We start from the raw sequence: 27,527 nt of genomic DNA on the forward strand, positions 1-27,527 counted from the left end.
ATGGCTACATGGGCGGTCCATTTTAATCTAGTGCTCACATTCACATATTGTGCTTCGGCTAGTAACGAACGGAAAATGCAAATAAAATGCTTATTTATTTACTTCGCTCAGCCGGAAGGACTAGTGACTACGCAGATACATATTTGAGGCGTAAGTAACCCGCAGCTTCCTCCGCCAGGGTAGCCGAGAGAATATCGGCAGTAGTTATCGCATTCATCAGGCATATTTGGACAACCATTGGAACCTGGAGAAGGAAGAAAGCATTGATTTAGCGTTCGTTTTCCGCTATGCAAAAAACATAACAATCTAATAATGTTGATAGGATGTACTGATTTTGCCACAAAGATAGCTGAGAACAAAAATGAGCAATTATTAGAGATCTGAAGATTATGTTTGAAAGTGTAGAGAGCTCGAACGTTTAAAACTTGCCACCGCTCAAAAATGATCTAGAAATGTGTCTTCGATATACAAATGTGTCGTGTGTTCTTACAAATCAAGGAAGAAATCAAAATGGGGAGTGTTAACTCAAGTGAAAACGCTGTAGTAATCCCGATCGCCATCAGCTCGCGCACCAGCCCGAAGAGGTAGACGAAGTGGAGCCGGAGCCTTGTTGGCACTGCACTGTTGATTCGAACGCTACCGCCGTCGCTTTGGTTTGCGGACATTGCTTACGGTCTTGGTGCTCCAATAAACACCTTACAACGCTAAATTGCAAAATAAAAATAATGGTACAAAAAAAAACGAATTTCTGATGATAAAACGGCCTTAATTCTACTATGTAAGCCGCTAACTGTCGAATGCCGTGTAGATATGTTGCGAATAAAAGGGCAGTCTTGACTAAACATAGGAACTTATTTTTTCTCCAAAGTTAATACAAAATTCTGCTTATCTGAATATATAGATAATCTGATAGTTGAGCAATTAGCAGTGGTAGGAAACGTTCCACACTTTACGACGACTATGAGCTTAATTCCCACCAACATCTCCATATCGCAGGCAGTGCTTTAAACAGTGCGGTAATAGAATATGAGCACATAATATACTGAATTTTTAAATTTCAGGTAGACGGCAAATGGGCTTTCAAAACACACAGCTGCCCAGGAAATTCGCAGTTTTTTTTTCGTCTATACTCTATAGTACTCAAGCGTTTCTTTTTTATTTGTGCCTTTCTTATACCAACGTTGTTTTTGTTATCACCTTAAATTACATCTCTCTTACAAAGATCGCTCATTCGAAAAAAAACCCATCCTCATATATATATATATATATATATATATATATATATATATATATATATATATATATATATATATATATATATATATATATATATATACACACCTTTTCAAGGCCTCCCCGCCGACAGGGTTGCCAGTGTGCGCCGACGCTCCCCGAATCCGGAAGGGCACGCAAGAAACGGCCTCCCCGCGAGGCGAGCGCGCATAAGTGGTTTTTACCGGCTCGGGTGTTTCTTGTGGCGTGCGGGTATCATTCTTTTGCTCGCTGCAACGTGTTTTGAGCGTCCAAAGTGTAATCCTGTGACACCATCACGACGTGGATCGGAGTATTGCGTACTAGGCTGCAGCTTGCGGCCTAGAACAAACCTCTTGCCGGAAGTGTGCGCTCTTAGGTTCCCTACAGACACGGAGCAAAGAAATGCCTGGATCGCCGCTGTACGGCGGGACAAATGGCTGCCCAGAAAAAGTTCGCATGATTGTTCTGCTCACTTCGTTCGATGGAAGATGCCCGCTTGTGCCACACTGTGCTCCCACGCTGCTTCGGAGCGAGTGAAAGGTATGGGTCACATATTATAACGTCCACATTCACCCCGTTAAACATTTATCTAGCAGTGGGACTGCTACATGGAGCCTCACAAGGTTTCGCTGTCCTCGGCGGTTGTGTAGCGCGAACAGAGCGTCGTAGATCGGCGTCCGTTGTTACGCTCTTTTGGTGTTGAACCGAAATCAAAGCGTCCCCTTTTGTTATTTTGGGACGAGCAAGACGCGTTTGCACTGTAATGTACTGCTTACCATGCTAATGGTACGAGCCTGGATTTTATTCGCTGAAAGCGAAACTGGTTCAGCGTTTTTTTAACGTTTGGAAGTATATTTGGCGCTTTAGTTCAGGCATTCTGCTGCTTTCAGGGTCGCCTGTTCAATCTCGTTCGCGGCGACCGCAGGACACCGCCTATCGTTCGATGTTGGCGGACGCTAACAACCAATAGTGGTCCAAATAGTTGTCCGGTATGGCGTGCCTGAAAGCACACGTTAAGCCCTGAAAACAACCATGCCATGGAACGTAAAGCTAGGCGAATTGTTGAGCAGACATAAGAAAGCCTTGCTGTGCGTAAACTTATCGCACTGTGCTGTCACAATTTGATGATCACACAAGGGACATCAAGCAACCAGTCACTCAGATCGTTCTGGCTTCATTAGCTTTGGCCTGCCTCTGATCGGTAAATAAATGCCAGAATAAAGGCGTGACTGCAGTGCCTAACTTTTGTTATGCTGTGCGTGCTTGTCAAGAAAAAAAAAGTAAGGAAAAGGACAATGCTGAGGCTAGAGCTAGCGACTATGCTCGCATTTAATTTCTTATTATGTTTTAGTGATTTCCAGCGCATTGAGAAATTTTTATTTCATTACCTTATGTTGCCTCGTACAATATTCTAATTCTATCAAATCAAAAAGGGAGAAAACAACATTACGTTGTTTCCTTCACTGCCTTTGTCTCGCACCGTACAGCTATTATGGTTTTCATTTCACAGAGTGCTGTGACTTCTAACATGTCTGTTTTTTATATATGTCGACCGTCATCTCAACCTACGCATCCAGATTACGTGCCATCCATCTTTCCTTATCGTGCGTCAAGGAACATTGTCCAAAAAATCGCCAAATTTCAGAGTGCCGAACGAAAACAAGCACTAAAACAAGCAAGCAAGCCTTCTGCATGTGCTCCTGGACCAAGTGGATTTGATTCTAATGCAGTGGTGTGCACTCCTGGGCTAGATATAAGTTTTACAGAACCAGGTGCATACTCCTCTGCTCTTTTGCAACAGCAAATGTCTGTATCGAAGAAAAGTACAATACGGAGACACAAACCACGCTCAACATCCAAGATATGTCGCACTTAATAAAACAAATGAGATGCTAAGACAGCGTTTGGCTTGCCTAGAGCAGGATCTTTCAGATGGTAATGAAAAAATTCTTGAGCTTGAGAACAAGTCAGCGAACCATGCTGAGATAACGAAAGATATGGTCATACAGACAGCGAGAACGGTGAATGTTTACACAGGATTCGTGTCTGCAGCCATGTTCACTGCATTCTTACAATTAGTGCTGTCGGCGTGGCAACCGTCTACTACGTGCCTTGATCCAAAGACGCAGTTATTCCTCGTCCGGATGAGGCTACGCTTGGGCCTCTTTACCCAAGACCTGGCTTGCCGGTTTGCTGTTTCAAGCAGTACTGTGACATATTTCACTTGTAGCTGGATTTTCTGGCCGCGAACCTGAAGCAGTTCATTGTTTGGCTATCAAAACAAACACTTGAAGCCCATCGGCCGGCAGCATTTAAGGACCCTCTCTTTGACGGTCTCACAGAAATCATTGAATGCAGAAGTAATCATACAACGACCTACGGTAATGACTGCAATGAGCCAAGCATACTCCACCTACAAGCACCTAATTAATATGGTGAAGCTACTTGTCGAATATATCGCCTTCAGGAGCCATAACATTTGTGTCAAAAGCATGGGGAGGTAGGACTTCTGACAAAGAAGTCGCTCCACGTAGTAGCCTTCTGGACAAGGTGAAGGAAGGGGACACTTTTATGGTTTACTGGGGATTTCGGCGCAATGAAATGTTCACTGCACTAGGCGAAACACTGCTGATGTCATCACTGACCACGAATCGTACCCAGCTACCAGGTGCTGAGGTTACAAAGTCTAGGAAACTATCTAGCGTGAGGATTCATCTTGATAGGGCAATTCAAAGGTTGAAAGTGTTCAGAATTTTCCAAACTGTGTTACATCTGAACTTTGTGAGAAGAGCTGGCGACAAGAGCTTCGCAATTATTGACAAAGTGGCGGTGGTATGCAGTGCACTAGTTTATCTGCAAACCCCGATCATCAACAACCAGAAGCGTGTCGCTGGTTCATAACCAGATGGTATGAAAGTGTATCACGCTGTGCAAAAACGTGGACATAAACGACACATGGCCAGACCAGCTTGGGATCACAAAATAATTGCAAATTGTTTTTATTGTACACATTATAAGCTGCACTGTACCTGCAATGCATCTGCACTACATACATAATGGTCAAACTCTTGCACCTGTCTGCGATTCTAAGAAGTTGCAGCGTGAAACAATCTAACAAAATTCACTCTAAACAGACGGACATGTCTCAGTACATAAATTGAGACACAGTGCAGAGACACCTTATTTCATAGAAGCTAGTAGACAAATGTACGGGAAATGAAGGGTTCTGCTCTTGACTAATCCAGGCCTGATGGCTTCCTTCATACTGGTTTCATATAGCGTACATCAGAATACAAGCATATCAGTGCATTCAGAATTCCACACATGACTTTGGCTACAAAGAACAAAGGACCTGTACAGTGCTCAGGTAAGAAAAAATGTCGCATGAGAGATGCACTTTTCCAAAGCCACGCAGAAAAATGATGACGCTTGAAATGAACACTCCTCTGCTCAATTATCACTAGTGTGATTATTGCCTAGACATTTGACACAAGCCCATTGCCGCGGTATGCGTCTCAGTTTTACACGCTTTAGGTGAAGCGTTGCTTGACACTGTGAGCATTTACCAATCCTACCTGATTTGGCACCTTGACAGTAGCATGTTTCCTTTGCGCGTTCCATTTGATTTAAGATGCGCATTGACTGCAGCTCTGGGTATATGTGGTTAAGAAAAAGATCTGCCTTGAGTTTCGCACGTTGCCAAAATGCCTCGTCAAAGACTGTTACCTCTGTCGTTAGCTAGGAGCCTGCAGAGACCACAAAATATGCTTGATGAATCCCATTAAGAGCCACATGGGCCTGCACCCGTGTGTAACACGTATGACTGCGCCTGAGCTGCAAGCAATCATTAAGGCAAGCCGGTTTAGTGCAGCCCTTTGTCAGTGAAGCACCGTTCATTGTTGCAGGACACTCCGCTTCTAGTACTGATTGCCCACAGCATGCATAAGACACTATATCATCAGGAGATGCACCAATGAAAGGCACGCTTCCTGCAACAAACACACCACATTGTCTAATATTAAGCCCCTGTGTTTTGGTGACTCCTACTCTGTGAATGCCTGTGTAGCTTTTTTGTCTGTTTCGGAGCCCCTTCTTAATTTCGACATTTATGGCGTTTTTGTATACCCCATACTTTCTGCAACGAGGCTACTTGCACCAGTGTCGCATGCTACTACACGGTGCAGCACAGAGGCAGTAATCCTGCCACGACATTATTTCGTCCATCTTGGTGATTTTGCCTGGCCACGAGTTGCCTCCTCGATTTCATTGTAGCATTTAGCTGTCAGTTGCACTTTTTTGGCCATGCTGATGTTAGTGTTCTGGTAGAGTTTACCAAGAGACAGTTTTGCAGAAAGCTGCTGACACATTGCTCATCGTACAGGATCCTGGGCAGTTGTCCCAGGGGCAGAGCCCGTGCCCTCGCTGTCTGGTATTGATGAGCAGCGCAAAGTGTTCGGTGCAATTTCATGAAAAATAATATTCAAATTAGCGCCCTTGTTGTGATGCAGTCGCCTATCATTCTTCGCAGTCTGAGTTGCTTACCTTCACTTGGCGCCGAAAGTTGAACACTTGCTCATCTGTGAAAGTGGGTACTGTGTGGTCTTGAGTTTCACTGAATTGAAGTGGTGCTTGGTCAATTTTTTTATTCAAGCAGATTCTGTCGTACAAAACTCCTCCACTTTTTGATTGCCACATTCCTCGTCATTCAATATCTTTGTTTATGAACTGCTTAATTCTTAGTGATTTCCCTTACAACTTTCAGCCTTGGAGAATGCTGCACACACGTGGCTGCACTGTTGTTCATTGTCGACGAAACTGTGCAGTACAGTCTGAACGGTCCATCTCCTACCGATGTTGCATGAAAATAGATTGAGGCCTCAAAGGGAGGCCGCGTAAGTGCTTATTGTAATTCTATCACATGCAGGGTTTCCAGCGAAGTACTTACAAAGCAGTAAAGTTTCGCAGACAGCACCACCCTACTGAAAAAAGAAAAGTTCTACTGGGCAATAACCTCACACAATCTCATCAAATCACATACTCTCCCAGGTTGCACAACATTATCATAAAATATAATCCATAATTTATGTTAATGTTCAAGAAACTAAGATATCCTACGCAAATATGCGGCTTGTATTTTGATTTCTTACGTGAATTGATTGAGACTGCGTGAGAAAATGTGAGGCTATTGCCTCATACAATTTTTTCAGTAGGGCAGAGACTCTATCTACGAGGACATTGATCAGGTTACGGCAGGGTGCGAGAGATATAAACTTTATGTAAAAAAATAAGAAAAAAAAACGGGGGCAGTGAGTGCAATCTTCATTTCAAGACCCCAGTGGCCTGGGCTGCCGCTCTTGCCTGAGTTACCAGCCTACGCTGGGTCTTTAGAACTGAGCATAGCAGAGTGGCCTCCCACTGTGCTTCAGAAAGGTGCATGTTTATGTCTGCAGGTTTGGGGCCTGTGCACCCCTTTGTGATATGGTAGGCGGTGGGCTGGTCGTTGCACCAAGGGCATATGTCTGTGTAGTGTTCTGGGAAAATTATGCTGTACTGATGTAGGCTGGGTTAAGTGTTGGTTTGCAACTATCTCCCTTCCCGCGTTTCCTGAGCATTTAGCCCCTTGTGTGGAGGGGGATAAATGCTGCGTTGTTCTCGTAGGTGCTTAAGTCGCGCGCCATAAGCCGCGGGGACAGGAATGGTAGCTTTGAGATCGGGGATGGTAGTCGCATGGTTTTTGTGACCTCGAGCCAGCCTATCCGTAACCTCATTACATACCAACCCGGAGTGGCCCGGAACCCAAGTGATCTGATGTTTGATCAGTGAATGTGTAGCCAATGGGTTAGTTTTGAATCGAGCTAATTTTGTAGGTATTCTGCCTGCAAGAAGGAGCTGACACGCTGCTTGTAAGTCAGTGATTACGTGAAGCTCTCGAGTGGTCGCCTCTCCGTAGGTAATGGCCAGCACGATCGCCGCCACTTCCGCTTCTGTGATAGTACAGTGCGGGACGAACATGCTGGAGACTTCAGTGTAAGAAGAGCCCACCACTACAGCTGCTGCTGCGTTCGATGTATGCTCGTATAAAACGGCATCCACATAGACAGTTTTCGGACTTCGTTCCACTGCACGCTTAAGATAATTCACTCGGGCGTGTCTTCTGCCCTCGTTGTGGACTGAAGATATGTTCTTTGGGAGCGGGGCCACATATATTCTTGCCTGGTACGAAACAGGTATGTTAGTCGTTGACTGGATAGCTTGTAGGTCCGAAGGACAGCCAACGCGCTCGAGAATGAGCCGGCCTGTCTCAGTTGGCAGAAGGCGTTCCCTTTAAGACAGGAGGACAACCTCTTGAATCTCTTCAAATGTGTTGTGCAGTCCAAGAGCTGTCAGACTGACGTTGGAGTCCTAACGCGTCCTTCTAAGCTGCGCGTATCATTACATATACTTTGCTGAGATCTCTTCGGAGCAGGGTGAAGTAAGGTAGTCCATAGGAGAGGCGACTGATGACCAGCGCCTGCATCAGACGGATCGTGTCTTCTTCCCGCATGCCTTTTCTGTTTCTGGCCACCCGGCGGATCATTTTAGAGATCTGCCGTGTTGTAGTCTTAAGGAGGTGGAGCACGTGGTCTACTTTTCTATCACTCTGGAGCCAGAGACCCAGGATCTGCAAGAGTGGCACTTCCCGGATTTGGACCCCATGCAGGAGGATGCTAAGATTGCCTGGTGATGTATAGTGGTATCAATGTATGCGGATGACTTCAGATATATCGCGAGGAATAGGAGCCCGCATCGAAAGGCCTCTGTTTTCACGCAGGTTGCTGTTGCTTGAAATGTTTCTTCCTTCTGGCCTAGAGAGCCGGTGGTTATCCAGATCGTAATGTCATCAGTATAAAGGGTGTGTACGATGTTCGGGACCTGTTTCGGAGCCCTTGCGACTCTATTCATGGCGATGTTGAAGAGGAGCGGGCAGATAACCGATCCCTGTGGCGTGCCCTTGTTTGGCATGTCTTGAAGATCCGATCTCGTCACCCATTCCTATCGTTACCGTTCGGTTGGACAAAAAAATATTGACGTATCAGCAGGTGCGTCGCCACAGTTTAGGTTAATGAGCTCAGAGAGGATTACCTTGTGAGACACGTTATCAGACGTGCCTTTTAGATCTAGCTCCACAATGAGGTGTTCGCCACCTCTCGGAATGTTGTAAAGTACCTCCTCCTTGAGAAAAAAAGCGTCTTGAGTGGACAGGCCCGATTTGAAGTCGAACATGAAGAAATGGAAGAGGCCGTTATCTTCTTTGCAGTGTTGAAGGCGCGTCTGGATGATTCGCTCGTAGAGCTTGCCCAGGCACGAGGTGAGTGATATGGGTTGTAGCGCTTGGACCGTCGGCTTCTTGCCCGTTTTCGGAATTACGATTATCTGCGTGCGCTTCCACTCAGAGGGAATTTCGTTCTTCTCACACAGCGAGTCATTCAGATACTTGGGGAGGTCGCTGATCTGTGCCTTGCTGAAGCTGCGGATCATGGCGTTGCTGATCTTGTCCGTTCCCGCCGCCGTGTTTCGGATGCATGATCGAACTGCAGCATGCACCTCGGCTTCAGAAATGGGAGCATCGAGTGCCGGATTTTCCTCGCCGTGGTAGGTCAAAGAGCAAGGCGGAGCTGGGCTGGTGCCAATGCATTTGTCCTTTAGAACCTGAAGCAGCGTGACGTCGTGCCCCGGAGAAAGGTGAGCAATACGCTTCAGGGTCCGTGTAGATGCGGATTTTGATTTAGAGGGGTCACTGAGGTTCCGCAGGATTGCCCAGGTACGAGAGGTTCCCAGCGTTCTTCTCAATGACTTGCAAAACTGTTGCCAATTTTGTTGTGTTAGGTTGGTGGCATATGTCTGGCCTTCCTCCGTGAGCTGCGAAATCCGCAGCCGGAGAAGTCTATTTAGGCCCTGTCTTTTCCATCGCCTCACAAGGCGGCTGCGCTTCTGCCATAGCTTGAGAAGATGGCGGTCTACCTCTGGGACTTCCAGTGTGCGTTGTATTTTTTCGGTGGCTTTCTTGTCTGCTTGTCTGATGTCTCGCTCCAGCCCTGCATGGACTGGATTGGACCTGATGACACGTATGCGTTGCGGAATTTTGGCCAATTGGTGATGTGGCCAGCGCTAAGGTCCCTTCGGATTTTGGTAGGCGATATAGATGTGCTTAGGATGCAGTGATCGCTTCCCAGGGTTTCTTCTAGGTTCGCCCTTGTAGCCTCAGCAACGTTCTTGATCAGGGTGAGGTCCGGGCAGGAGTCACGGGTGACGCTGTTGGCTTCCCTGATCGGATATAGAGGGTCGGTGAGGAGTTTCAAGCCGAGGGCTTCTATATCTCGCGCGACTGTCACTACTTTGGCTGAGTTTGACTGGTACTCGCAGTCCAGGTGGGACGCGTTGAAGTCCCCAACCACGATAAGCTGATATACTTGCGCCAGTTGGGTGGCTTCGGAAAGGAGGTCGGTGAAGTCTGCCTTTGCGGGTCGTAGTGGCTTGTATATGTTGATGTCGAATGTACTCTTTCGGCCTCGTTTGTTAGGCACTATTTGTATCGCTAAGTGCTCAACGTCCGGTTCGGATAAGCAGTGCTCGATTACAGCAATGACGTTTGCGACGAGGATTGCAATCGATCGCATGTGGGGTTTGCTGTCCGCGCTGTAGCCGGCTAGCATCGGTGACCTGTCGGCTCCTACCTCTTGTAGACAGATAATGTCAGATTTGATGAGACTGGTGCAGAGATATTGCTCCAGAACACCGTTTTCGTCTGAAACCCCTACAGTTCCATTGCCAGACTTCTATGTGTTCGATGTTTGGGCTACGGTGTGGGGTGCCAATGGGCAAGGGACGCGAGGCCACCTGACTGTGACTGCTAAGGCCCGTACTGAGTTCGAGCGCAAATTTTGTCCTAACGTTCGTGCAAAACAGAGCACGACTTATGTCCTGCATGATGATTCGACGGGCAACTGGTGCAGCACAGGCTTACTGTGGCAGTCAGTGGGGTGAGCTCAGGGAGACGGCGTGTACTGCGCAAATCAGGTTTCTTTCGCGAAATACGAGGAGCTGTGACCAGGAGGATCAAAAGCGCCTCCACCAAGGTGTTACAGGGTTGTTCCGCTTGGGACACCAGAGAGCAGACACGGTATAAAGGGCTTTCAAACAACAGGCGTTTTCTGCAGGCACCAGCCGACACTGCTCGAACGTCGTCTTCTCCAAACTCAGAGCTTCTTCTCCTTCCTTCCTTATGCGCAATCAGTGCATGCACCGCCTAATGTAACAATATGTAAGCCACTAACTGTGAAAAGCCATGTGCACATTGTATGGTAAGCAGGCCCCCTTGATCCATCACGCTGCAGGTAACAAGTGTTAGTGCAGTAAAAGAACTTATTGTAAGCCAATAGCTACCCTATTGCAAAAACCAGCGTCTCCAGTGCGAAACCAGTAAGATTTTCGCGCTGGTTTTGCACTGGATCTGCTGGGCACACTGGAGGTCTGCGATATTCACTGGAGCAGTAACGGGAAGACACTGGCTGCACTGGTGCGATGGGAGAAAAACGCTGGGATTAGACTTTTGACGCTGGGTGTGTCGCTGGAATCCGCGATGCACTGGGAGAAGCGCTGTATGTGCGCTGGGCAGCACTGGTCCCAGTGCCCCAGTATAGCCGGTGCGGCCTGCGGCGTCAGCCAGAGTAGCATCCCTCAGGGGCCAACAGGACAACAGCGTACTTTCAATCGACCATCGGGGGGCATATGAAAAATATGGTTCAAGCAAGCGCTTTTTGCTGCGAAGTCGTTGCGCATTTGTTATGAAAACAAAGGCAGTATCTTTTTTCTAGAGTTTCCATGTTTCGATAGGTCGTTTCGAGCGTTTCGAGAGCGACAACGATCGCCGCGCCTCGATCTCATGACAGACTGACGATTAACGCACTACTAAGGCTGGAATTGAATAATCTGGACTACCATGCATAACTATACTTCACAGCTGATCTTGAGGGCACTCTAACACAATGATTACTGCCAAAATGTTCAATGCGGGCTCAATCGCAGGCGAGCGTAGCCTGCACCACGGCCCAGTATCAACAGCAGAAAGAAAAACTAAAACGAGGAAGAGAGTAGTTTACCGAGCGATGGGTCCATGAGAGAAAAAGCAACAACATACAGCGCTTGTAATACATAATATTTGGCGTGTTTCTCAAGCTTTTGCGCTCCTTCTTACTCTGCGTATCAAGCAGCCGAGCCCTCGGTCATCGCAACGCTTCCCGCAATGTTTACATACAAATAAGGTTTAGTTACACGCAATTAAGGTCATCGCTGCGGCGCTTGCCGGTATTGAACCTTGGTCGCACGTTTTTCCTTGAAGGCTTCTACTAAAGCTCCGTGTTCAGCGAAAATTACGCCCACGGTAGCAGAGCACCACCCAAGAGCCGGCATTGGTAAATTTGCCAGCGATGTCAAACTCCACATGTTAAAATGATTCCAGTGCACAAAATAGCGCGCATAGGCACCCAGAACATTAGTTTCAAGTCGTGAGAGCAGACAGCAAGCTAAAATGATCCAGAAGTTGCAATTGTTAGAGCGGTAGCAATGGCCTGCAGACTGCGAAACATGAAGTCCCAACCTTATAAATGTGGTCATGACATAAAATGCAAAAATGTTTATACAAAGTTCAGTTCTCGGCGTGGCCGAGTGGTTAGCGTGCTTGGCTAGTGATTGGTATGTACCTAGGGACTTAGTTCGAGACGCGCTTGGTGCAATAATTCTTTTTATTTTTTTTACGTTTTTTTATGTACCTAACTTGTTTCGTTACTTTTTACTTTTTAATTTTTATCCCACGCCTTTTTTTTCCGGGCGAACAGTGCCGCCAGCGCGGAGCGTCCCAGTATGCCGCGTCCCAGTGCGCCCAGTGTCCAGCGTCATACTGGGACCATAATCAGGTATGGCGCTGGGGCGCTGGCTCCCAGTGGCACTGGTTTTTGCAATAGGGTAAGAATGCCTCTACAGATAGCGGAGGTAAGAGAAGTCATATGATTTTCAGTTATGGATTCAGCACCGTCCTGCTTTTCCACTGTCGTAACCAATGCGTTGCTAGTAACTGAGTGTCAGTAACAAACTACACATCCTCATCTAAAATTGATTCCACATTTTCCTAAATTGCAATGTACCGAAAAATTTTATTACTTTCGTCCAAATTGATGTACTGCCATTCAATTACATGCCTTGTTTAAACGGCGCCTATACTTCTATAGCGATGGTTTGTTGTGCTGAAATAACCTGATTCCCAAATGAAACATTGCGATTTTATACGACATCTATTACACCCAGGAATGCCCTTAACCGCTTTATTAGGACCAAAGTGAAGAGCTCCAAATCTTACTACTTATAAAGCAGCTAAACGGCTGCGTAACATTGAGTACCTCTTTATCCCAAAAAAGTAGTAAACATAGGCTTCGACACTAATCGGGAGCCGTACAAAAACTTAAAAGAGATGCGATAATCAAGGCGTCTGACAAATCAAATTGCCTTAAATATTTTGTTTCGAACCCGTGTAACTGGTCTACAGAGGGGCCTTCCAGATCTACCTTCAAGGTGCAGAAACACATCCTAGTTTTCCAAACATACAAAACCAGTTGTGCTTTCCTAAGCCAAAGCATGGCTCACCAAAATACTGTTTTACCTGAACAGGAGAACTATACTATATGCTATGTCACTGTAAATAAACACACGATTGTTGTTTGTTTTTGTTTCTTTATTTATATGTGCATTCTTCTGCACGCCTGAATCATAGGCCCACAAATCAGGCTCGAAGTAAGCTCTTTGGTGCCTCGTATTTATAGGATAATATTTAGAATAAATGCACCAGATCGCCTCTCGGCTTTTAGGGTGATTCCATTCGGTACTTTAAAAGCACCAGTAAAATTTGAAGAAGCAATTGATACAGCCGAGGTAAGCCTACAATGACAGGCGTTTTTAGTATATAGGTACCACATCGTAGTCTTCGCGCCAGGTTTCACAAACATCTTCATAGGCTGAAGAGAGTGCTGGACGCAAACAATTATTTCGAACTCACCTGCATACACAAACGAAACGCTATGCCAAGAAAGAACACCTGTTTCTCGGCCACATTATGACGGCACATTAAAGACCTCGGTACAAATGACGGCACATGCCTTATGCCTGCGGAAGATGGCCGTTGTCGCCTTGTTTCCGCAAGCAACTAACAACAAAGGTGTTCGCAGATTTCACAGGTAGTGAACTTAATACAAGCAGATTGTATTAAATCGTTCATACATTGTGGAGCAGCTTTCCAAACCTACTTAGGCAGCCGTGCGGTTTAATGTGTAACGCAACGAGTAGATGTCGTTAGGAACAATTTTCTTGCCTCCAGCAACCATCGCATCCTAGCGCACTTCGACAAATAACGCCTACAAAAAAATTTACACTGGGTCAAGTAGCCTCGGCCTATGCGCCATCTTCCTTCAGAAAAAGGCCAAAGAGCTGCGCAATTACTCGCCAACGCTGCTAGGTTTCTGTCAAAAGCTGAAGCGAGCGACTCATGTGCAGACGATGAGTGGCTAGCAGTCAACGAGGCTACTTTGAATTTCAGCCCGTACCTGAATGTTCAACAATTAAAAGCATTATCTTACTCTCCGCTGGTCTGTCAGAATGAAAGATTCCTTCAATCGTCTTGCTCGTTGCGGCCAGCGCCTTCAAGAATTAGATATTACAGTGTTCTACAAATCTGGCTGCGTCTATTATGACGCAGACTTCTCTCTCGAGAACTTGTCCATGCACCACCAGAACAAAACGACCACCACTCAGTTCTGGCACCGGTAAGCGCCGTCAGTTATTCACAGCAGTAGCGCTGGGAACCTCAGTTAAAACACATTGGGGCCACCTTAAAGTCTAGACACCTTCGCATAGAGTATTGAAGTGCCAAATTTCGTCGATCGAGTAACAGTGGACAATTATGGTTTTATAATAAAAGCTTCGCACCCAACAGCGACCACACACCTCATAGTGCCGAAAAACTTCAGAGTTGAAATTCTGCAGATCTCTCAAGATGAAAAGGAGCACTCTGGTTTCCAGTGCACGTTGCGCCGAATCCCGAAGTATTATTTGCCACGTTAAGCCGCTTACGCAGCATATCAGATAAACCGTGACCAGAGTGTGAGAGACGTAAAACACCCCTATCTGACCAGCTGGACTACTCATCTTCCTATATACCCCACTAAGTCCTTTGAAAAAATTGTGTTGGATCTCTTCAGCCTCTTCACATTTTTAGCATCAAGTATATATATCGTGGTCATAATATATCCGCTGCAAACGCGTTCAGAACTGGTACTGTTTTGGAAGCCGCGAAATTCGTTCACAAAATTTATTACTGCAAGCACTCCAGTGGCCGAATTACAGACGGCTCACACTCACAATCACAGTTACACTCACAACCTTCCTTTTGGCCATCGGCAACATGCCGGGAGTGGCTTTTCTTTAGGTCATCGACGTCTGCTCTTTACGTCATGAACACACTTTAAGTGAGGACGTTAGCTACGGGCCAATTGTGAGCGGCTCGCGTCGCTCACAACCTCCGCTCGCAACTCATTTGTGAGCGCTCACAAAGGGAAAATGGCGGCGATATATGCGGCGACTGGCGTTCTCGTGAGGCAGTAGCGGCGGCGCCCCGACGCGATCATCGTCGAAGGACGGTGTACAAAGAGTGTTTGACGTGCCGGGAGAGATGTTTCGAGATGTATACCAATATGAAGTGCAAAGCTGTCCTTACAGCAGTGTTGCTGAAACGTTCAATCTTTCATTGTCTACACGCCCATGAAAGTCATCGTCAGCAAAACCTGGCAATGAGCTACTTGATGCGACTCTTCCATTGTGTTAGTAAGGCTGTTAAAGTTTATGAGGCTGTTGAGGTCAACAACGACGAAGAATGTGCTTAACAGCGGGCCATTATCGGTTATGCTGGTGAGAGGGGCACCTGCTGGAGACATGGCTGCCATACCATGGAATCCCGGTCCGGACTCTCCATAACCGGTATAGAACAAAGCATACGCCTCCACAAGGTTAATGGTGGATAACTGCATCGGCGTGCTGAAGAGCCGCTTCCGGTGCTTGCAAAATACTACATAGACGCTCCTCTATCAGCCAGAGCGTGTAACACGTGCCATGTTGCATAACGTCTTTGGATGTCTGCCTACCTGCAGACGAGGAGAGTGCTTCTGGCTTGGACAAGAAAGGGTCACATCTGTGTACCGGCTACTTGGAAGTGGGATCACTATTGTCATGCATAGCTTTAGGGAAAAGCCATGCAGAATCATGTTGTGAGCCTGTTCCACAGAACCTGCCACCAGAGGCTGACACAGCTGCGGCGTCAATCCCAGCACAGCAATCGGCCGCGATATACCACCAGTTAGCTGACCAACTCATCACAGGCAGACAAGTGCAACGTCTTCTCGTTTCATGTCAGTGCCAGAAAACTGTTCTGATAAAGATGCATCTTCTCGAACTATGCGTTAAAACACCTCATCTCTCAAGTCAAATTTGTCATCGTACATCCCCTTCAATGGTGCTTGCAACCGTAGATGTTAGTGTTTGTGTGTGTGCATGTGTTTGAGTACATAATTAAAGTGTTTCACAACGAGGCAGCAATTATGGTGCCTATCGGAATGGGAAGGTCTCACCGAAGTTTTTAGAAGCAAGTGTATCCGCTGTGCACATTTATTTTCCTGCAGCATTTCACTTGCTTGAATATGCAGCAGCGAACCAACTGCCTGCAATAGCATCGGTAGTTATTTGCACATGCGGCACAATTGTGCTACACAGAAAGGACACAAAAGAAACATTTTTGGAGCCTGTAAGCTGGCACAGTACTCATGGCAGGTCTGAACACTTCAGAAGCAATAAATTAAAGTATTAGGTGTAAAACTGCGACACAGAGGCAAGACACAAAGGAATAGTCGCTTAATGATTGCAGGCTTGCGTAGCAGTTGTCATAGGTTTGGCACGTTTCAGAATCAGGAAACAAGGTATGGCACTTAAGAGTTCAGAAACATGGCACAAGTAGTGCTATGTACAATGTTTGCATAGACCAGTCTCCATTAGTGAGCCTTTCAGGACTACAGGCCTGCACATACTGTTAGGATGCATAGAACGCATTTCCTTATTGCTAAACAGTGTAGCAAATCAAGGATAAAGCTGACAAATCGAATGCATAATATTGCGAGTTTTAGTGCTCACAATGATTGTGGCGTACGTAGAAAATCCCATAGGTATACAAAGTGGTGCAGAAACATCACATATGCATCAAGCAAATGGTGTGTGGGCAAAAGGTATCACTCAAGCAAAGCAACTTAGTCATTGAAAACAAATGAAAAAAATACACTACAATGAACGCTACATCGAAAGCCCTGTCAAGGTGGCACTGCAGTGAATGAACGGTTTGGGTTCAGTCCCGGCAGCGGTGGAAGCATTTCCATGATCATGTTCTTTCCTAAACTATCCAGCTGCATAGAAAGAGATGATCATGCAACCACGGAGCTTCATTTTGGCCTACACTACATGCTTCAGAGTCGTCTTGTATTTGCTAAAGAGAAACAAGTAGAACCACAGAGCCTGCATGTTCCACTTTCAGCACTTTTTTCATCGATACTGGATAGGCGCCGACCGAAAACACCTACGCAAGTTGTCTTTGTCCACTTCCGTATCAAGCGCTCCATGAAATGTTATCAAAGCCGGCCCTGAACTTCGACTGCATTGTAAAAAATTTTCAGCATGCTCGCGGCACCCGCACGGTACTTCGATTTCAGACGGCGCTAAAAAAACAGCACATACTCTGGGAATCAGGTGTTTGCTCGCAGGCCGCCATGTGAACACAATGACGCTGCCGAGGCACCATCGCGGCAACTAAACTTACTTAATAGCAAGTATAATGACAAAACTAAGAACGCTTCTACATGAGCTTAATGTTATTTATTAATAAAAATAGTACCTTGCCAAAATAACCTTTTTTTGTTTTATTTATTGAGTATTAATTGCGTCGTGTTACCAAAAGTTAGGAGACTGTCCCTGCTCAGTTTTTGTGTCACACTGGGGCACCAGCGCTTGCCGAGGATTCGAAACTACCAGGGCGGAGCCACGCTAAAAGTCACTGGTAATTGGACGATTTCGTACTTCGTCACGATTGACGTCTCAAGGCGGCGTCACAGCTCCGTTAATTTTGACGTCACACTCACAAACACTCCGCTCACAAACTTGTGAGCGGAGTCCGTAATTCGGCCTCAGAGGTTCTCATCCTGAAAAAAATTACAGCATTTGCGGCTTGGCTAACGCAGCCAGTGATGCCCCGACAACGTTCTATACAATCCCGAAGCTAGTTGTAGGATGGTTGTAGTATATCAAACACCATTGTCCTGTGGCCGAAAGTATATTGGGCATACAGGCCGTTGCATCAACATAAGGCTGATGGACCATGCGCAGTCCTTAAAAAAGAATGAAACAAACTTAGCAAAACATTATAACGCGTGCGAGTGCGTACCTTTCTTTGTTGTTACTAATATATTGTTTCTTCATAAGACCAGACTACTCTAGAAATCGCCGAGGCTTTCCATATTAACCGGAAGCAAAATGTTTGTGTCAGTAAAACGTCCGTCGCACTGACAGAAAAAGAGATGACCATGCTGCACAATCGATAGTGCGTCGGCAGTTTTCACCACGTGCGTGTGGTGGGGGGAGTTTTACATGTGCTGATATATATTTTTATAAATTTTGACTATGCGCATGTGGGTACAACAAGTGTGTGTACATATATATGCTCTTCCGTTCTTCGATTAAATTAGTTGTCAGTTCTGCGCCGTCGTTGTCCACTTCTCTTTGTCTCGTCTTTGTGCGCACGTATATTACTGTCACCAACTCGCCCAATCAGCCGTTCTTCCAAAGATCACCGCAGCGCCCCTGCTTAGCTTCAAGGATCATAGGAAGCTAGGTAACTGACCTGCCCGCAGAAAAGAATAAGCAATCAACCGAAGTCCTTTGCTGGAACGCAAGCTGACACGGCTCAGCGTCATACTCGGGTGATCAGATAATAGTATTGGGGCTGATTCGCCGTCACTGGCTGCGCCGAATGCTGTCACGCCGGTACCTGCTCCATACAAAGTCATCTGGCGCGTCAGATAGCTAGACTACGCTGTCTCTTCTAACGCCGACACAACATCCCCGCGGTGTTCAGCCCACCTGGAAAGCGTGCGGGCTATTCACCCTAAGCACTGCTACGTGCGCAGCATGACACTTTCATGCTAAAGTTCTCATGCTTATGTCACGATATCCATGTCTGTGTAATTTACCTTAAGCATTTTTCCAGCGCCGTAGTTTTGTGATTAGTTCGAAGGTGGCGATGCGTTAATGGCAGATAAAAAGTATTATCAGATTTTGTCGGAGTGTCGGACGCTAAGAAAGCCGAGGAAGCTTGGTGCTGTTCTGTAGGGCCGTCAAGCGAACCGTTGACGCCAAGCTCAAGGGGAGGCCAGAGGTCTTTGAACAGGAGGATGATCACTGAAGCTATGCAGGGAGCTTTACCGTCGACCCGAGATCGTCGCCAGGTAATGAAGAACGCATTCCCATCAGTCACTTAATGCTATGTGCGTCCATCGAGAACTATGAGATGGTATAGAAGCTTGCGGTCATCCATGGAACCACAGACACCTGGAAGACCGAGAACAAGTGGAACCTGCCGAGGTTGCCTAGGAATTATCCCAATCAGAAGATCAAATGCAGGGAATACAACGAACGCTACAGAGTCAAGCTGAAGATGAAGTACTTTTTCTACTATACTACATGTAAAATAACAAGGTTCACAGCCCCTTGTACACTTTCGACAGCAGCTTTAGGGAACACTCACGGAGCACGGAGGGCGAAGCTGGTTTGCAGCTACTATGTGGCAGACTTCTTCATGCATGATCTGCTAATTATGCTGGAAGAAATTTGGAACATCTGAGCGAGGTGTTTAGAGGGGAGAAATGCGGCGAACCGAGGAAATGGCCGTCTTTTAACTGCTGACGCCATGCAACCTTGTTCTATTTACTGTATAGTGTTTAGTGTCGCTTAGATTTGGGCTGAGCGCTTGCTTTGCAGTGCAACCTGAGCTGAGATTGGTCTCGAATCGTTGAAGAAAACCACACTTCACGTATTCTTCGGCTCTTCTAGTATGGTTTAGCCAGTTTTCCTGTGTGATTCCTTGAAATTTTTAAATTGATCGCGGCCGAAATCCGCGGGCATCAGATTCGATGATAGACAAGCACGTTTGGCGCAATCGCCACCGGCTGGTTGCACAAATATTTTGCAGATGAAGGTCGGTAAATAAAAAATACATCAGTGAAGCCTTTGTCTCTTTGTGTATTTCACTCGTCTTGGCATCATTACATGACACTGTAACTAAATTAATTGCCGTGAAATAATATTGTAATTGGAATCTGTAAAAAATGAAAGCTTCCACAATTGGTTTCCTGTTTCTAGATGCTGTCACCAGTACATGTTGGCTCTTAGAGCGCCACTCTTAGGCACCAGTTCTTGGTGTGCGGTGCGTCACCACCGCTGTTCCTATCGGCCTAATCTGTAAGCTTTCTGAATCTCCCCATTGTCATTTGAAATATAATGTGTCGGGAAGAGTAGTGAACGGCCGTGTTGAAATTCTGAAGACGCCGTTAACGTTATCGTGCCCTAAAGTTTGCGATGGAATTTAAATTTGTCAGGTAATTTATTCCTGGAAGGCCACACTAGTTAAAATGGCAGAGCCCAGCCTGTGCCACGCGATTCGTCTTGGAATTGTTCATCCTTTTGGACTCATCCGGAAAATTTACGACTCGCAAAAGTTGGCGCCGTAGAGATCCTGCGCGGACCTACATTTATATCGCGTTCTGCTTTAAAACATTTCGTAAAAGTCACCTGACGTTTGTTGCCAGCTCGAAAATTTATTCAGTAGCGTAACAAACACCTGCTGCGCTTTAATGGGTACGACGCGATAGCAGAGGCTGTCCTCTGACATTTAAAGCCCCGATTTAACAACGCCGTATGAAGGTGCCTGAGTATGTTAGGAATAGCATGCTTGATTCGGCACACCAGAATAATGGAAGGTTAATTCTTATTCCGCATTTCGGCGCAAATGTCAGTCCGAGTTAGAGGCTTTCGACTTTCTGATATCATGTGGTCTTGTAAAGTTGCGCAAAGGATTAACGAATTAGTCTTGTGCCATGCCAGATGCTATGCCAGCTGCCACCTGCCAGTTTTGTGTCTGTGATTTTTCGCTCACAACGTCGACGCTTAGCTTTTCGGCAAAACGTTCCCTTCATCGTTATCGCGTTAAAGATAGAAGGATAAAACTGAACTTTATATAAATTTTATCTACACTTTTCGCGATAAAGATGCTAGCGCTTACACACTGCGGCCACAGCCATCGAGATGTAGAACATATATTTGAGTTCTCATTTGTTTCTTATAAAATTAACCTAATTTATCGCTCGTTCGCACTTCTCAACTGTAAGCTGTTAGGAAAGTCCTGGAATTCAACTTGATACGAAGAAGAATATTAAATTTGAAGAGATAGGCATTATAGTTTAGGGATTATTACTTAAGGACAGGGGAGTGCATGTTGATGAGGAGTTAATTTAAGCGCATAAAGTGAATCCGCTACAAGGTCGCTGCCGGCAGTAAATGCCGCTGCTCTGTTATCCTCTTAAAGACTTAGCTTACGCGTGTCAGACATTAGAGTTCAGATTTATGCACACCTTTTCGATGCAATTTCTCACTTTAGCGGTAGACCGTTTCACCATTATGACGCTTCCGCAACGCGTTTCTAGTTTTCTTTTTAAGGCATGGGATTCACTGGTTAAGCAAACGTGGAAGAAAGGCAAACTGCTGTTGAACAGAATGGCTGAAGAGAGTTTTGTATGAAAAGAAAATATTTTGGAGTTAAGAAAATTTGAAAAAAACAAACATTTATTGCCCTAGCGTTCAAATAATTCAGTTTTCTTTTCTACGAATCTGCAAATGTGCATTGTAACTAGAAAAGCATTAGACTTGACTATGGAAGGGACAGAAATATGACAACTTTCGTCATTCTTCTCTGTAAGGACAAAGGATGATGATAATGCGAAGTGAATAGGCACTACCTACCTGTACTCGCGTATGGTGCGCCGTAGATTTCCGCAGGAAGTAAAGCTGCGAAAAAAATATATATTTTACCACACAAGAAGAATGCAGCCGATTAGCTCATTTTCACCTAATCTAATTGATCTGTTTTAATGCATCCGTGCGCATTTATTCATTTTTCCTAAAATGCCCTTGGCGTCAGACGCAGACCCTGAAATTTCTAGTAGAGTTACACTTGAGCAGCGCGTTTTTTTTTTTTAATATAATGAAAAGGTAGAGGACATGTGTAGGACGCGCATCGTTTTGTTACGGCACGTAGCGGTTTACTGAGGAGCTTGAGGAAGAGGAGACAGACGTGCGCAGATTGACCTGGGCTCTGGGCCGCTTGAGACCAGCTTCTATTCGTAGAGCTTTCACCTTTATTGCGATCCATCATCCATTACACTAGGTGCTATGTGCTGAGTAAAAACGTTTAGAATTTACCAGTACCAGTCGCTGCCGCCATGTAGTAGGTTTGCCACCTTTATTCCCTCAAGATTTCCTTCCAGTGGCTACCATCCAAGCGACGCAGACTTACGGACAGTGAGCGGAAGAACAGACCCCCTTGCTCTCGCAGCGAAAGCCGTGTATGTTCACCGGCGAGCACTACGATTACTCTGATATTACGAAATGTGCTGCAAGTAGAGCCATTGGATCTTCACCGCCCGCCAGTGGAACTTTGTTTTTTTTCTTGCTGGCACGGCTCTGACTTGACTTGACAACAACGAGGAAATCCTCACGACCTGTAACTAGTTTGCTGAAGAAATCACTAAGTCCTTTGAGATATTCTTACTAAACGCGCTGAGCGCCAACTTTCCCAGAGCCCAGATCAGCCTGCGCTCGTCTGTCTTTCTTGAAACTCTTCAGTCAACAGCTACACGGGGTAAGAATATATTCAAAACTTTTCTCATTCAGAATACTCTAATATTTTACTGCCCACTAGAATTCAGATGCCATGCATGACGCTCTTGTGGGATTGCTTTTAATTATAATGCAATTTCATCTATAGGTAATAGTAGCTCGTGTGGCAGTTTGAAGAGAAATATCTCTCTAAAAGGAACTGTGAGACGGCCATCAGAAGTATTTTAGTTCTTTTAGTAAAAAAGAAGGGCGTCATCATGATTTTCCTGCGAGTTTCACTAGCAGCACGAATTAAGTACCCTTTCTACATCTAAGTACGAACTTATTTTGCAAGCTGAAGTCGGCAGCATGTGTAGCTTGGAAACCATATGCGATGAATTCAAATCGAACCAATAACCAAAACAGCTCCTTATTAAAATTATTTTTAAAGTAAAATCATTACAACATTATTGCGGTTTTAATAATATTACCCGGCAAATATCGAACAGCTTTATTTGACGCCTAGGTGCCCCTTTAAGGAGAAACTTGTGAGGTGTTTTACACTAGCGTGCATTTGCAAGTGTCATGCAGCCTTGAGGATTGGGCTCCATTTTCCTCACCAAGTATTTGTTGACCTCTTGGACACTAAAAGCTAAGGCTACAAAATACATAATATAGAACCATATTGGCGAGTGTCACATTTAAACTCTTACTTCTGGTTACAAGATGTTACTATTGTCCCGTGGTCCCGCAACAATGGCTTACTCACCAGGGTGCTGAGACTGCTGAACCAAGGCTGCAGTAGCAACATTTAGATACATGCCTAACGCAATGCGCCTGTACTACGCGACGTCAAGACACGTTCTATAACTCAGGTTATTAAAATTATTGAAGGCCTCAATTTCGGTGTTCCTCATAGCCTTAGTCTCTTTGGGACCTTGAACACCACAACCAAACCAAAGCAACAATATTGTCCGCACCCTCCAGGCGTAGAATCATCGGCGCAGCTTGACTATGGGTGACAGGTGAGATATGACCGTCCCCAGAGGCGTTGAGCGCTTTGGCCACCGCACAGAAGTCATTGTTAGCGCTAAAGAGCGCAATGAACATATTTAAGATTAGTTTGAAAACTCATGCTATATTGTATGAATTCGACGGGATTGTCGTGCTTAAGCCATACTAAGAAATATGCATTCGTTCTTCAGGACAGCATGTTGAACGTGCATACGATTCTAGTGAGGCGCGAAATGTCAAAAGAGAGACGTGGGACGTGTAAATGTTGGCACAGAGTACAATATTTTCATTTGTATCCTTAACAATGACTTGGAGATGCAGTTTGGGATATCCCTATGATGAAGATGTGCCTGAAGTAATGCCCTTAGCCGTTTGACCAATACTTTTCTCATTTCGAGTCACTGATCAATATTCCCTCCACAAGCCATCTGATATGTCTGCTTTCCGTCCTGTTATGAACTGGTAGTTGAGTGAGTGCGCCGGATAGGTAGTTCCCTGCACCCGGGCCATGCATTAAAACGAAATCCTTCCCATTCAGGTTGGAGCTGTATTATGTACATTGGTTTGATATTTATTAACAAATGCTGCATCTGTTGCTGCCATATAGACATTAGAGATTCGTAGCAATGCGCGATGAGAATCAGCTATTAGGCTCCTCGACAAGCGTTTACTTGCACCCCCTCAGCAGGCGTGGATGCTTGCGGCCAGCATATGGATTCAAAGAGCGCCCTTAAAGCTCTCGACATACGTACCTTTCAGTTATTGCGTGTGCCTGTGCCGAGAAAGTTCCCGAAAAAATGTCCAATCGCCCAAGTTTATATTTCACTATTTTAACTGACCAACTTCCAAACCACAATGGCGTGTGAATTAGAGCTTGCGCTGTTTGCTTAGTGCAGTTAGCTTTTATAAAGGGTCCTACACCCTCCATTTAATAGGATACGGTGCCTTTCTGAGAACTGGTAAGCTGAGTTGCCTGTAGCATAAATGACCTCCAACCAGAAGACTCCAGAGACATCATTGGCATATAAGGAGGATCATTACACAAATATTATCAACGCCAGCCAACCTTACCCGCAAGGTCTTGTTTTCCAAGTTCTAATCAATCAGCGGCAAGTTACAAAATAGCTTAAAGGTTGGATAATATTAATTTATTATGTGAGTAGTCAAACGACTTGCTTTAGTCAACAAATGTGCGAGGGTAAGGTTGCTCTTCTCATTGTTATTACCTGTGAGTTATTTTATTCTGAATAAAGCTGTTTCTAGTAGACGTGCCCATTCGGAAAGCATTCGGGCAGTCGGAATATTGCCTAGTGCCGAGGAAGAGCACCAAGATGTCACCGAGAGCAACCACTTCCAGTGGCTTCTGCACAGGTTTCCTCCGCATTGTGAATGTCTGGAAGATTTTTACAGCGGCTTTAGCGGTGTGCGCTCCTGCCAGGAAGTCGGCCTAGGGGCTCTCCATCAAATTGTGAGAGGCATCATTGCTTTTTGTACGTCTGCCAACTGCCCGCTTCATGCCTTTACCCAATTTGTAAGTCATGCGGTGTCTATCGGAACCGTTAAAAAGGGGATATTCTCCTTGGCTTAATCATATCTATTCCGGCGCATTATTAAAAAAATTGCTGTACTTTGCAAGGAAAGTTAGTCTTGACATTTCGTAATGCGGCCCCGCGAGGAGAGATCCCTCTCTCAGATAACCGCACACTACATAATATATGATTTAGAAAAATGGCATGCACCAAAGAAATTGCCCACCCGTTCACACAGCAAATCCAGCGGCACACGTGATGTCGTATGCTAATGTATTTCGTCATTTCAGTGCTGAAGTTGGTATGGCCGTTCCTCATTGTAGCAAGACATTATAAACTTTTTGTTTAGGACAAGAAAAATTATAAAGATCCTTGCGCCAAATGTATGATATATAATTATGATTATGATGATGCCTCAGTAACACTGACTCTGCCCAGCGCCCTCAAATGGCGACTAGTGGAAGTCATTGCAAATGGTGTCACCGCTTTTCACAGGCAGCTTTCATCGCACGGCAAACTAGACTATATTCTGGGCACTGCAGCTATATACTGCCATCAGAAATATAAACCGTGGGATGCAGCAGCCAGGCGAAATCACTTGACTTCTGACGCAGCAGTATAGGTGCGGTCAAGCGCGTCCTTACAAGCACACCGCAGCCTCGTTTTGCTCGTTCCGACCTCGCTAAATACCGTTTCACGTGAGCACTACCATCCTGCCACTCGGTTGCCGCATCATCCAGCGAATAGATAAAAGGGTGCGCAACTGCTTCCCTCCTTTCCTGTGAAAACGATATATACTAATGTACAACTTTCTATAGCTGCTACGAATGCTGCAGACCGAACAGATATTTTATGCCCATACATTGGTGCGGATCGAGGTAAAGACGCGCTTGCAAGCGTTCCCGTTTATATGCAGGCCTGCAAGCATAAATATTTGCGTTTGGTTTGGTTTGTAATGGTTGGCTGGTTTGTGGGGTTTAACGTCCCAAAGCAACTCAGGCTATGAGAGACGCGGTTTGTAATGGTTAACGTCTCAAAGCGCACCAGGCAACGAGAGAAGCTCTACTGGAGGTCTCCGGAAGGTTAGACCACCCGGGGTCATTTAACGCACTCCTATATCCACAGCACACGGGCCCTTTCCTTAGCCCCTCCAACTAAAAGCGGCTACAGGGGCGGGGATGCGAATTCGCATCTCTGAGCCCAGAAACCGAGGGCACTAACCACTGCTCCAACCCTGCGGGGACGGGGAGGGCATAAAATATGAACGCGACCATGAGCTGCATCCTCTGCACACCCAGAGAGCAAGCACTAAGAGCGCAGCGAAGCATGATTTTGAAACAATCTATCAGCTATCTCGTTCCCACAAGTTGTGCTGCCAGTTGTGCACATTCCCATTTTGCTGAACATTCCACTCCTGCCGTCCTGTTCGGATATTCTTTACGTCTTCATTTGGGTATTGTCTGAGGTGGTGTGTGCAATTATGACCCGTGTGCGCACATCAGACTTGATAGGAGGAACAGTGAACGTTCTGCACTTGCTTTTTCTTGCGACTAGAAAAGCTGTTTAGAGCGGAAATCATATGTAGTAAGCAAAAGTAACACCATTGACTTGAAAGGAATGCAAGGGTTCTTACTCACCTGCCAAATAAAAGAGCAGCAGAAAATATTCTCGGCTCTTGTCCATCACTTAGTGCAGAAACTGCGAAATAGTCCAAATTGTCTTGAACTCAATGCAGATACTTCTTACATGCATTCTATATATTTTTAGCGCTAACATTTTATTACTGGTTTCTTAATTAGTGTCTACTTCCTTTAGTCTCTAAACGCCATTTCCAGTTGCATCACTCCAATCTGTTATTATTATTGGTATATGATAGGAATTCCTTTCTCTCTAATCGCATTTTACTGCGTTCATAAATAAAATAACCTGTTCTCATCAGTAAGAAGTTGAAATTCAATGAAATATCCTGAGTTGGTGAATACATGCATTTCGAAAAAAAGGTATGCATTTTAAAGGGTTCGTAAAATGTTTATAAATTTAGCGTGGTAAGGCTAATGCCTACCGTGCCTATTCAAACAATAGCTTGATCAAAATGTTAGTAATTAGCGCTACAATCGCAAAACACTGTCTAAGTGTAAGCTTAGTCAACATTTTTCATCAAGCTAGGACGGTATCAACAGTTCTAACGAAAACGTCTGCTTAATCAGGTGGCTGGCGAATCCAACTCACGGTACGAACGAGCCGGTTTATGTTTAGCCAGAAAGATGCATAGGCTGTTGCTCCGTCATGTGTAAGGCGACAGAGCCAAATGAGTTGATCACTTTGCTTATTGTATCGTCGGAAGACAGAAATCGAGATGTGCCTCGAGCCGCTCACCAGTATGGGCATCACTCGAATCCCCTCTAGGTCCACTGAATGCTCACCTTAGCCTGAGTCTGCACGCTGACGAGTACGACGAGCAGAAACGAGACTGAAAAATATACTTGAGCTCCGTAAACTTTTAAAGCACCGTAAGGCGTGTGCACGTACGCTACTGCGTCAGTGGATATAGCGAAAAGGTCATCATCGTCACTGCTTAAGCCCAACAAAGGGCTATATATTACAAGAAAGAAACGAAGCGGGAAGTGCACAGGAATAGATCTGAGAGGTACGCGCCAGGTCTTTAAACTGATGGGAAAAGGTTAAAAT

At 45.5% G+C, this 27,527-nt stretch overlaps 1 long non-coding RNA gene and 1 pseudogene across 1 annotated transcript; one reads left to right on the plus strand and one right to left on the minus strand.

The window, feature by feature from the left end:
- Positions 1 to 93: 93 nt before the first annotated feature.
- LOC146176970 (uncharacterized) lies at positions 94 to 27,377 on the minus strand. Its single transcript, XR_014701242.1, has 4 exons — positions 27,263 to 27,377; positions 26,477 to 26,537; positions 21,442 to 21,486; positions 94 to 244 (listed from the first exon to the last, which is right to left on the minus strand). It is a non-coding gene; the product is annotated as an uncharacterized LOC146176970 (long non-coding RNA).
- LOC146176971 (uncharacterized) lies at positions 1,743 to 4,155 on the plus strand (annotated as a pseudogene).
- Positions 27,378 to 27,527: the final 150 nt, after the last annotated feature.

Source organism: Amblyomma maculatum, chromosome 10 (genome assembly GCF_055883805.1).
Source record: "Amblyomma maculatum isolate TAMU_Amacu chromosome 10, ASM5588380v1, whole genome shotgun sequence".
Taxonomy (NCBI): Eukaryota; Metazoa; Arthropoda; class Arachnida; order Ixodida; family Ixodidae; genus Amblyomma; species Amblyomma maculatum.